Source organism: Micropterus salmoides, unplaced genomic scaffold (assembly GCF_014851395.1).
Source record: "Micropterus salmoides isolate LMB-PRFRI ecotype aquatic unplaced genomic scaffold, ASM1485139v1 Ms_hic_scaffold_11, whole genome shotgun sequence".
Lineage (NCBI taxonomy): Eukaryota > Metazoa > Chordata > Actinopteri > Centrarchiformes > Centrarchidae > Micropterus > Micropterus salmoides.
In genome coordinates, this window is record NW_024040152.1 from 11,087,026 (window position 1) to 11,100,387 (window position 13,362).

The following is a 13,362-nucleotide window of genomic DNA, read 5'->3' on the forward strand; positions in this document are numbered from 1 at the left end:
GGATCAGATGCAGAAGTAGTTTGACGCTTTAATCTGGTACAGTTCATCAAATGGAAATGTTTATGTTTTAATAAACTAAATGGAATGTGAATTAATCATTGAATAAAATGAATAAATAGATGGAAATACAATAACATTTGAACAGCGTAATCACCCACTTTCCTTAATAATGTTTCTTATCTAATAACTTTATGTCATTTAAGTTCAAAGCCCTGTAATATTTCATTTGGTTTTAAATAATCAAGACCACAAACGTTACATTATAGGGCTCACTGGCAAAGGGAAAATTGTTTAATCATATTTATGCTCGTAGACGGCCAATGACATTGATATCTGCCATTTGTAAGTTGTATACAAGCCAGGCTTGGCACAAGATCCAGTTAAAACATGCGAGGGTCCTCACAGTTCCGCTGACTTAATATGTTTTGGCTGCACTGTTCATATACCAAATTATTTTGGTCATTATAATGAGGGCTTACATTTGCCAGAGCGCACAGTTAACACTAATTGGTAACAAGTTTGTGTTTTTCCAACATCGACATTTATTGCATGTTTCTGTTTGGGTTCCAGACCCCTGTTTTGATTTATGTCCTGACCAATAGACCTAAAAGAGATTACATAAAAACTCAGTTTTCATTCCTAAAAAAAACCCACACACACTCAAACAGGAAATTAACTGCAACCAACTAATTTGAATTCAAACATTTATTTGTTTGTAACCTACAGGTAGAACTAATAGACTATGATTTTAGCTCTGATACAAAGAAAATACATATACACATATGAAAAAGTGTTATAGGGACTTGGAAGATGAGAGGGTCATCACTCTACTCTGGAGGAAAAGACTATCTGCTTCCTGATATTTTGGATCGAGGGCAGACAAAGACAAAGCCACAACGGCACCAGTCCCCTAATCTCACCCAGACTCCCAGCTCTTTGTGGATGTGAGAAGAAGCCAGTAGGACAGATAGTGTTATTCCACTAAACAGCCATTTTCTCCAACTCACTAACCCTCCACCAACCACAAGGAATTTGTTTTATATGTGTGAGATTTGCACGGCATGCAGAATGTTTTGTGGATGATTAGCCCTTTGAATGGAATCAGTGTTTCCACATTATGTCACAGGCTTGTTTATCAGTCTGATGGCTAATGGCCCCGATTCTTGTGGAGGTTTCAGCCCAAGGCCCGACTGATCTACTCACCCACCAGCATGTTTAACTAGGCAAACACAGAAGGCAGCCAGGATTTACTGGTTAAATGTCTGCGTTCTGACTTACTTGGCTCCTTGCTGTTTAATTCATGGGAGTATTTATCATTACAACTGAAATGCCTGGTGAGCCACGGCAGGAGTAAATACTACTTTGGAAATCAGGGGCTTGTAACAAGCTGATGCAAGAGACGGAGGACAAGGGTTGTGGGTTTGCTCAGGGTCACCAATGGAGGAATGCCCATGTGGGACAGATGCAGATCCATTTGGTTTTCTAATATGGCCCTGTAAAAATAACACTGCTGACATATTGTAAGACTGCTGCACTTGGGCTGAGCTCAGGGCTTTGGTATGTCTCCCCTGACCATGGTTGGTCCTCATCTGCAGCAAGCTGCTAGGCCTGCCCAGTTGAAAAATGCATGAGCCAGAAGTTCCTCCTGTGTAGTTATTTAGTTGCATCTCCTAAAATTCACACAAGGCAGAAAAACAGCATCACACATTCATAAGTCAGTCTGTTAAATTAATTGTTGGTGGTGTTGGAACATACACTGAACAAAATTATTAATGCAACACTTTAGTTTTTGCTCCCATTCATCATGAGCTAAACTCAAAGATATAAGACTTTCTCTATGTACACAAAAGGCCTATTTCACTCAAATGTTGTTCAGAAATCTGTCAAAATCTGTGTTAGTGAGATAATCCATCTACCTCACAGGTGTGGCATATTAAAATGCTGATCAGACAGCATGGGTATTACACAGGTGTGCCCTAGGCTGGCCGCAATAAAAGGCCACTCGAAAATGTGCAGTTCCATCAAACAACACAATGCCACAAATGTTGCAAGTTTTGACGGAGCATGCATTTGGCATGCTGACTGCAGGAATGCCCACCAGAGCTGTTGCCCGTGACTTGAATGTTCATTTCTCTACCATAAGTAAACAAAAGTATTGTGTTTATAATTTTGTTAAGTATAAGTACAATTAATATACTTAAGTACAATGTTGAGGTACAAACATTACTCTTTTTCATTTTCTACCACTCCACTACAATTTAGAGAGAAGTATTGTGCTTTTTACTCCACTATATTTGTTTAACAGCTACAGTTAGTCATTACTGTTCAGATAAATAATAAAGATACTTATGATAAACTTATAAAGCAATTTTATAATACAATGCATTTTCAAAGATTACACCAGGGACCCCCAACTTTTCTGGCTTGTGACCTTGCAAGCACCATCAAGTTTTGGCTCTTTGTCACATTTAAGATGTTTGCATGTTGTTAGCAATTCCCCTCTAAACTTGTTTAAGTAGACCCTACATTAGGAATCACTGGACTAAACATCCAAATTGTATATAAAGTTTTAATTAAAAGTCAAAACTAGCTCCACCTGGACCGACCAGTAAAGTACTAATTACATATTGATGCATCAATATTAACAATCTAATAATGTAAAATGTAATAATGCAACACTCACAGGGGCCATTTTTCTGCAGAACAAGTACTTTTCAAACTTACTTTATACTTTTACTTGAATGGAGAGTCTTTACTTGTACAGTAGTTTCATGTTGTTGTATTGCTACTTTTACGTAAGTAATGGATCTCTTCTTCCACCACTGGTTATTGGACATCCCCAGCATTGCCTCCTAATATTAACCTCTACATCTCGAGGCCGCAGCCATACAGTACATGCATTCTTGGGTGGGATTTTCACCATAGTCCCTAAACCACAAACTCTTGTAATACAAAAGTTGTCTACAATTAAGTGACAATACGGTGCTTATTTTCCCTGCTTGAGTTTTGAAGTGTATATTGTAGCATGACCTATTTTATACTCTTGTGAGGGACCAGGCAGTTAGGCATGAGGAGTCAAGAGGGAAATTTAAAGCAAAAGGGTTTTATTTACCAAAAAAATCATTACAACAAAAGATAAAGTTTTGGGCCCATAAAAGAGGTCAAATAAACAAACAAACAAACTAAAGCTCTAAACATAAGAGACTCAAAAATACAACTGACCTCTTATACAACAAACAAAGGGGACTTATATATTGGCTGATCAGACCAATTTTGACACACAGGGGAAGACTAACAACAACAACACTACATCATAACTGCAAACACAACAAAACTTATGTAAAAACTTATTCCAAAAGAAATGTACATTTACTTAACCTTAACTCAAAAATACTCAAATATAATATAAATCTAAACCCCAAAATATTTAATGAGAGAATAAAGCCACCCCCAGACATAGCAAGCAGTGGTAGTGTCCAATCAGGCCACCTCTCCTATAAAGCTGCTCCTGCTCCGAGCACCAACCCTTTAAGCCAGCAGACTTCCTGGATGTGGCATCCAACACTGGTAAGCTTGGAAACAATTATAACAAAATGAAAATCCAAAACTAACTAATGGTGTGTGATCCAAAAGATGCTTCTGTATAGTCAACTAAAATAAAGTATGTGAAATAAACTAAGTGTCCTGTAAGTTTATTTGTAACCAAATAAATATTTACTACAAACTGTCTAATGTGTATGAATGTATATAAACTAATCTTAAAGAACACAACAAAGTCAGTGCATGAGGTTACCGCTCTTCATCTGGTTGTGAGGCCACGGCTGTGGCCATCACACACCCTCCCCTTCAGAGCTGCTGCTGGGCCAGCGAGAGAGATAGTCTGCAGTGGTGTTGAACTTGCCAGGGATGTACTGGACTGTAAACCGGAATGGCTGCATGGCAAGGTACCACCTGGTAATCCGCCCATTGGTATATTTCATCCTCTCCAACCACTGCAATGCCTTATGATCAGACTCTAAGGTAAACTCTCTGCCCATCAGGTAATACTTGAAAGAGTCCAGGGCCCATTTGACTGCCAAGGCCTCCTTTTCCACTGTCGAATAGCGGACCTCTCTGGGTAGAAGTTTCCGACTGATATACGCCACAGGATGTCGTTCCTCCTTGGGTCCCTGTAGAAGCACTGCCCCCACACCCCTCTCAGAGGCATCAGTCTGTAATATGAACAGTTTCTCAAAGTTTGGACTATGTAAAACAGGGCTCTTACTGAGAGATTTCTGAATGTCCTTGAAAGCAGCCACTGCCTCCCCTGTCCACTGAACCTGGTTGGGACATCTTGAGCCTGTCTTATCTGTTAGTAGAGCTGCCCTGGCTGAGAAGTTGGGGATGAACCGATTGTAGAAGCCAGCCATCCCCAGGAAAGATCTTAACTGCTTCCTGGTCTGTGGGAGAGGACATGACTCAATTGCATGGATCTTTTGAACCTGAGGTTTAATTAACCCACCTCCAATGACGAAACCCAGGTACTCAGTTTCCTTCTTGGCCAGGACACATTTAGCTGGATTGATTGTCAAGCCGGCAGAACGGAGGCGGTCAAAGACCACTTTGAGATGCTCCACATGTTCCTCCCATGTTGTGCTGTAGACAACAATATCATCAAGGTAGGCACAAGAAAACTCAGACAATCCATAGAGAACTTGGTCCATTAATCTTTGAAACGTTGCTGGAGCCCCATGCAGCCCAAATGGTAACACCGTAAACTGGAAAAACCCCCAGGGAGTTCGGAAGGCCGTCAGTTCCTGAGATTGCTGGGCCAGGGGCACTTGCCAGTAGCCCTGAAGTCTATACAGAACCTTATTGTTCCATCCTTCTTTGGAACCAGCACCACAGGATTGCACCACTCACTCTTGGATCGCTGAATTATCCCCAGAGACAGCATGAGATCAACTTCCTTCTTCAAGGACACCAGGAGGCGCTCTGGTATCCTGAGACTGCTGATCCTTTGACAGATGGCTTACATCAAGCTCTCTGGACACTGGCAAGGGCAGATAATTGTCATCTGCCTCCTCCTCTTCCTTTACAGCCTGAATCAGGAACACCTCAGCTCTTGGGACCCACTCCTTGAGGAGGTTCACATGAAGCACCCGGCTAGAACGCTGATGCCCTGGAGTGGAGACCTGATAGGTGGTGGCCCCCAACTTTTTCTTCACCTCAAAAGGTCCCTGCCATTTTGCAAGGAGCTTACTGTCACTGGTAGGCAACATAACCAAGACTTTCTGGCCCGGTTGAAAGCCTCTCTGTCGAGCTGACTTGTCATACCAAGTCTTTTGGTGCTTTTGGGCCTCCATCATGTGTGTCTGGGCTAGTTCCCCCATTCGCTGCAGTTTCTCCCTCATCTGGACCACATAGGAAATTACATTAATAGTCCCTTCCTTCCCCTGATCTCCTCCCCAAGTGTCCCTCAATAAGGCTAGAGGACCCCTCACCTCATGACCATAGAGTAGTTCATAAGGGGAAAAACCTGTGGAAGCCTGAGGTACCTCCCTGTATGCAAAGAGGAGGTAGGGAAGCCAATGATCCCAGTCAGATCCAGTTTCATTCACAAACTTACGGAGCATTTGCTTGAGGGTCTGATTGAACCGCTCTGTCAACCCATCTGTTTGCGGGTGGTATGGCGTAGTGCGCACTCTTTTTATGCCAAGGAGTTGGTAAACCTGTTTCAAAAGTTTAGACATGAAATTAGTACCTTGGTCTGTTAAAATTTCACAAGGGAAACCAACTCTTGAGAAAAATTGCACCAAGGAAAAAGCCACAGTTTTTGCTTTAACTGATTTCAATGGGAAGACTTCTGGATATTTAGTTGCATAGTCGGTTACTACCAACATGAAGCGGTTTCCTGTTTTACTTTTCTCCACCGGACCAACAATGTCCATCCCAAGACGCTCAAAGGGGATACTTGTAACTGGGAGAGGTTGAAGTGGAGCTTTGGAGGGGCTTTTCATTGATGTCTTTTGGCACTGAGAGCAGCTTCTACAGAACTGGGCGACGTCAGTTTGCAAACCTGGCCAGTAGAAATGGCGCTTAATACGAGCTGTGGTCTTATGTTTCCCTAAGTGGCCAGCCCAGGGAATGGAGTGACCCAAGGTAAGTACTATTTCTCGGGCCACCTGTGGGACCACTAGCTGCTTCACCTGGCCATTCTGATGGTAAAGAACACCGTTCTGTAGGACATACTCATTTTGCTCACTCTTAGTATTAGTCTCCTGCTTCCTTCCTTGTGCCCTCTGCAAAAGTGTAGACAAAGTTGGATCATTTTCCTGCATTTGTATTATATCTGTAGGTATTTGAAAACCCAAGGGCAGGTCTGGAGTGGCCACAGCTGGTGGTTGTATAGCCGTGCCCTGAAATTTGTCTTGCCTCCTCTGACTACGAGTCTTATGAGCTTTCCCGGGACATGTCTCAAACTCTTCGTTATAGAAGGGCAAGGCACTGAGGGCTATGGAATCTACCTCCACCTGTTGAGCTTGTGCTCTAGTGACCACATTACAACTTTGCACCGGCTTTATCAAGTCATAGAGAACTGGCAGATCTTCACCCAAAACTACCGGGAAAGGCAAGTGATCTGCAACCCCCACATTTAATAGATACATCTGTCCCTCTATCTCCAGATAAATGTCAGCAGTGGGGTAATGCTTCTCATCACCATGTACACAGCAAATAGGGACAGTCTCCAGGGTACAGATAGCATTAGTTGGTACATATTTTCTCTGTACAAGGGTCTGGGTGCTGCCAGTGTCAATCAGGGCTCTGAGGTTTTCCCCATTGAGTTTAACCCAAACCATTTTCATGGTGTGGTTACCTTTGGGTTCAGGGTTAGCACTCTGGCGTGGAACAAAACACATCTGTGTCAGCTTAGCTGGATTCTTCGGGCACATTGGTTTAACATGACCTTCCTGTCCACACAAGTAACAAATGGGCAATCTAATAGGAGCTCTAGGTGGTGCATATTTGTTCTCCCTCATGGGAGGCTTACCCACTCCTGGCGCTGGCCTCTGTTGGTACGGAGGGGGTATGGGCCTGTGGCTGTCCTTACCGGCCTTCCCACCCATACTACTCCATGGCTGGCCTTTTTTCCGAGCAGCAACAAACACATCAGCCAGTGTGGCAGCTTCAGCAGCAGATTTTGGCCCATGCTCCTTTACCCAAACCTGAAGCTCAGGGGACAGCATTCTCAAGTATTGTTCCATGATAAGGAGTTCACTAATTTCATGAAGTGTTTTACCTTGCGGTTGGATCCATTTTACATACAGCTCTTTAAGCCTCACATACAGCTCCTTGGGGCTTTCTTCAAGTTCCACATGGAGGGATCTGAACCTCTGCCTGTAGGTCTCAGGGTTAATATCATATTTTTTCAGAATTGCCATTTTTACTTTATCATATTCATGAGCATCATCTACATCCATATGCACATAGGCTCCTCTGGCCTTACCAGTCAGTAGTGGGAGGAGACGAAAAACCCAGTCCACTTTTGGCCACCGACATGCTACTGCAATTCTCTCAAAAGTAATTAAAAAGTGTTCAACATCATCATTTTCTGTAAATTTTTCCAGTCTAGGCTCATGAATAGATCGAGACTGACCTGCTGAAGACATGGTGGGGTGGATTGACTGTACAGAGGGTGAGGCTTCGTCCTCTGGGTGATTCACATTCAAATCATAGTTTTCAGAGGGATCTGGCACTGTGGAAGCAGGCTCTGGTACTGGAGATGTGCGAACCTCTACCTCCTGCTGCAAAAGGCGAAACTGATGCTGTAGTGCTTTGAACTGGTACTCCTGGCGGTTGGCTTCCTCTCTCAATTTTGCTTCCCGGGTCTCCTGTTGACCCATAAATGACCGCATAATCCCAGCCAAGTCACTCAGCGTTGGTTCTTTGCCATCTTCATCCTCAGCTCTTGATGCTCCATTTAGTGCTTCACCTTCCATTGCATCCTCACCTTCCACCTGGTGTCCTCTCTCTATATGGGTTGACTCAGTCTTCTTATTCTCTGTCCGGCCACCTCTTGTCACTCTCCCTCCTCGCATGTTTCCCAAAAATGGAGAAGAAAAAAAAAAAAATCTTGTACTCCTCAACTGGCTAATCCCACCGCTGCCACCATGTGTGAGGGACCAGGCAGTTAGGCATGAGGAGTCAAGAGGGAAATTTAAAGCAAAAGGGTTTTATTTACCAAAAAAATCATTACAACAAAAGATAAAGTTTTGGGCCCATAAAAGAGGTCAAATAAACAAACAAACAAACTAAAGCTCTAAACATAAGAGACTCAAAAATACAACTGACCTCTTATACAACAAACAAAGGGGACTTATATATTGGCTGATCAGACCAATTTTGACACACAGGGGAAGACTAACAACAACAACACTACATCATAACTGCAAACACAACAAAACTTATGTAAAAACTTATTCCAAAAGAAATGTACATTTACTTAACCTTAACTCAAAAATACTCAAATATAATATAAATCTAAACCCCAAAATATTTAATGAGAGAATAAAGCCACCCCCCAGACATAGCAAGCAGTGGTAGTGTCCAATCAGGCCACCTCTCCTATAAAGCTGCTCCTGCTCCGAGCACCAACCCTTTAAGCCAGCAGACTTCCTGGATGTGGCATCCAACACTGGTAAGCTTGGAAACAATTATAACAAAATGAAAATCCAAAACTAACTAATGGTGTGTGATCCAAAAGATGCTTCTGTATAGTCAACTAAAATAAAGTATGTGAAATAAACTAAGTGTCCTGTAAGTTTATTTGTAACCAAATAAATATTTACTACAAACTGTCTAATGTGTATGAATGTATATAAACTAATCTTAAAGAACACAACAAAGTCAGTGCATGAGGTTACCGCTCTTCATCTGGTTGTGAGGCCACGGCTGTGGCCATCACAACTCTAGACAATCACAGCAGTGAAGTGGCAAGAAGTGGATGAGTTTCAGAGGAGGCAACGCATACTGCAAGGACTCCTCTGAAACTCAAAACGATATTTTCATTTTTTTTTTTGAGCTTATCTTTAAAAGCCAGCATGTTCCTCTGTATCACCCTCTTATGCTAAAGCTACAAATACATTGTAAATGCACTTTCATATTCATGCTTTGATAATGTGATGTTTTGTGCATCACACCACTTTATAAAATAATGTATTTATTATATGACAGCAGCATGCCACAATTTCCACTCACCATCATGTATGTGGTAACAACAGACACATACTATTACACGTCATACCTACATATTACTTAAGTGGGATTTTTAACAATTTAATTGCCCCATTAGTCAGCTTCTGAGGGTCATGGTGCTTATTAGAGTTAATTTCACTCAGGTGTTCCAAAACCACACATCCAATTTAAATTTCATTTAGCAGGGCATGGCAGTCACCTGACTAGTCATCATTTACATGCTGCTTCAAAGGGTAAAGTATGTTTTAAATTGTATTGTATTCTTCACCAAGGATAGAAAATATCTTAATAATAAAGTTATATTTGATTAGCTTTTCTGTGCAAAGAATATTTTACATTTTTTATATTTATATAGTTTCCATTTTGACATTGTTTTGTGTGTTCTCTTGTCTAAGAGATCCTCGGTTAATGCAACTTCTTAATTTGTTTTTCAAAACTAAAACAGAGAGATATTTTATGTTGTAGGAAAAAATAACTTGTGAGGGACAGAGAGGGAGTCATCAGGCCATTTCTGCCATGATGAATTGACAGGCATCTATCCTCTAATTTGTTGCACACAGTTTGACAGGACCACGCCTCAGAGTGTAAAATTAGAATTTATAATTAGGGGGTTGTGGGGAATACAGGGGTCAGACTAGTAAGGATCACACTCTTTCAGTGGTCACAGGACCATGAAAGTCAAGAGTCATATGGGCAGTTATGTAAAAAGGCCTGTGTGTAAGATATTTCACGCGTAATATTTTGCAGCTGCTTGTGCATAACATTGGTGCCAAATCAATCAAATTTGCAGAAATTTAAACATAATAGTGTTTTATGCTTAATTTAGGTTGCCCGGTGTGCTTAACAGAATTTACACATATGATGAATGATGTAAACAGTAGGACAACAGTACAGTATTCACGCCCACATCACGCAGCAATTGGCCAGGTGTACATAGGCAAGAAAATGGGCAGGGTTTGAGTTTCTCTTGCAAGCGGTCTTTCATTCTTTACACAGCTACACTATATTGCCAAAAGTTTTGGGTCGCCTGCCGTAACTTGTACATGAAGGTTAATGACATCCTATTCTTAATCTGTAGGGTTTAACATGGAGTTGGCCCACCCTTTGCAGCTATAACAGCTTCAACTCTTCAGGGAAGGCTGTCCACAAGGTTTAGGAGGGTCTTCTATAAGCACATTTATGAGGTCAGGCACAGATGTGGGATGAGAAGGCCTGGTTCGCAGTCTCCACTCTAATTCATCCCAAAGGTGTTCTCTCGGGTTGGGGTCAGGACTCTGTGCAGGTCAGTCAAGTTCTCCACACCAAACTCGCTCATCCATGTCTTTATGGACCTTGATTTGTGCACTGTCATGTTGGGACAGGAAGGGGCCATTCCCAAACTGTTTTCACAAAGCTGGGAGTATGAAATTGTCCAAAATGTCTATTGCCTAACCCCTGAAAAAGAAGCCCACACCATAAACCCTACTCCAAAAAACTTTACACTTGGCACATTGCAGTCAGGCAAGTACCGTTCTCCTGGCAACCACCAAACCCAGACTCGTCCATGTGCGCCTCAGCATGCGCTGATCCCGCTCTGTGATTTTATGTGGCCCACCACTTCGTGGCTGAGTTTCTGTTGTTCCCACTTCCAGTTTGTTATAATACCCCTAACAGTTGGCTGTTGAATATTTAGTAGTGAGGAAATTTCACAAATGGAATTATTGCACAAGTGACAACCTTTCACGGTACCACACTTGAATTCACAGAGCTCCTGAGAGTGACCCATTCTTTCATAAATGTTTGTAGAAGCAGTTTGCATGCCTAGGTGCTCAATTTTATAAACCTGTGGCCATGGACGTTAATGGAACACCTGAATTCAATGATTCAGAGGGATGTACTAAAACTTTTGGCAATATTGTGTATTTATGACATAGTTCGTGTGTTCATTTGTGGCTGTCCTGAATACCTCTAAACATTTTTGCCTAGTTGGACAACACATCAAAGGAGCTTTGCATGTATGTATGACAACAGTTGAATTGATCTTACAGATGTTTTTTACTCCTCCATGAACACAATTATTTGTGAAACACTGAATTCGTGTGATTTCCTTGTAAAGAACAACACAAAATATTTATTGTGGGTGACTACATTGTTGATATTAGCCTATAAAATCTCATATCGGTCAAACTCCAGTGTTGTTCTGTTTGAGTTACAGCAGATAAGACCAACCACAGAAAGTGTAATGACTGGTAAGCAATCACTCCATGACCATGGCAACCACTCTGAATCATTAATGCTATGAGTAGTAGTGTAACAATCCTTTTTATCATATAGGGTGGTGCTTTTGCCAACAATACTGTTTTAATAGGGTAAGCACACACATGACTCAAATGATCAGAATCTTGAAGAATTCTTCAATGTATGACAAAACAGCCGCCAGCTGCATCCAGGATAAATGTCACTCCCACTTGTTGAGTCATCACAAAAATGCAACATCAGCACTGGAGAAAGGACCCACACTGTAAAATAGGTATGGTAATGTCAGTGTACAAAGGATAGTCAAAAGTCAAAAGAGCGAAGTACATACAGAATACAGAGATACCAGTGATATATGGAAATTTGAATGCTGATGTGTTTTATTTATACCGCAGCTGTTTGCTGCCGTTGAATTACATGCTTAAATATGTACATGTATTTAATGTTTTGCCTTGAATATGTATATTGTCTGAAACAGCATTTAGACTGAAGGACATTTTAACTCCCGAACTCCCAATTAGAACCAAGGAGTGACAAAAACTACAGAAAAAAACTGACCTTAATTTGTGCTGATCTTTCAACTTAATCTGATTATGATCACACACAATCTATTTCTAATTCTAAAGCCAATCTCTGATGTTTCTCTTTTTGATATTTTATTGACATTAAGTGGTCACATAAAGAGACAGACTTTCAGAGCAAAGTGTGACGAATACCTGTTGTAATTCCATTGAATTTTATCTGCAAACTCAGGTGTTACATCACTAAAGATGTCAAAACCTTTTAGTTTTTCATTGTTTATCATGTAGATTGTTGATTTATTGATTAATTTATTGGCTGACTGATTGACAAAATTCGTTTAAAAGAAGTTCAAAGGGACCAAGTGGTCAACACTCCCTTATTCAGAAACCGCATTAAAATAATGTCTGGTCTATCCACCAATCCCAATCAGCACCAACAATTAAACATAATTCTATTAAAACAGACTGTACACAAACTTCAGCGGAGCCACAGAGGCAGAGCTCCCATCAATCCCTCCACTGACTGGACTTCTCTTTGCTCCTGTTTGAAGTCGCTGGAGAGTGGGAGGGAGGGAGCAATGATTTTTTTGTGGGGGGGGCGGGATCTTGTGACTCACCAGCAACTTCCTCAGTAGTAGGACAAATGTAGCCGGTATACTGTATCACACTCCGCCGGAGACTACTGTCAGAAGAAATACAAAAAGTTTTACAGCCGACAAGCGACGCTCCTCAGCCGCCGGACTATCGACCCGCAAACTGAACCAAGACCTGACCTGAGCGAGTGTACTGCTGACAGAGAGAGAGAGCAAGCAGGAGGCGGGTTACCACTGCTGCTGCAGAAGTTGCCTCCAGGCTTCAGACATTACTCCTGGTAGGACTCCACTTTTGATTAATAGGCCTACCTATCTAAGCTTTTGTACGTTCAGTGTTCACCTCTTCGACCTCAGTGAGGCTTCACAAAACAATGAAAACTCTTCATGTCCATTGGGTTATTACTTACAAAAGTGTTTTATTTGATGGGGAAATAAACTAGTCAAAGCATCATAGTGATTGTGTTTGTGGTATTCAAATGAAAATGAATGACATAAACAATGACTGAAGTCATTAACTTTTAAACGTTTTGATTACTAGCAACTGTAGCCTATAGCTAGAGTATATAGAAAAAAGTTGTTTCCTCAGGCCAAAGTTTGCCCAAACCAGCACTTTAAAAACAATAAGAAAAACTGAATTATTTGTGTTATTGTGATTATTATTATTAGTAGCACTAATAGTGGTAGTAGTACTGATAGGTGCACAGTAATTATGATCTATACATGTGTAATTTAACACCTTAAGATCAAATTTACTCTCTATGTGTTAGTAGTAATACTAG

The 13,362-nt window shown here is 41.3% G+C and overlaps 1 protein-coding gene across 1 annotated transcript in view; it reads left to right on the plus strand.

Annotated features, from left to right (window-relative positions):
* Positions 1-12,622: 12,622 nt before the first annotated feature.
* The window catches only part of fhl3a (four and a half LIM domains 3a), a 28,683-nt gene continuing 27,943 nt past the window's right edge, over positions 12,623-13,362 (plus strand). Inside the window, exon 1 of the mRNA XM_038710862.1 lies at positions 12,623-12,861. The gene's annotated coding sequence lies outside the window, so the exon portion shown is untranslated. The remainder of the gene's footprint in view (positions 12,862-13,362) is intronic.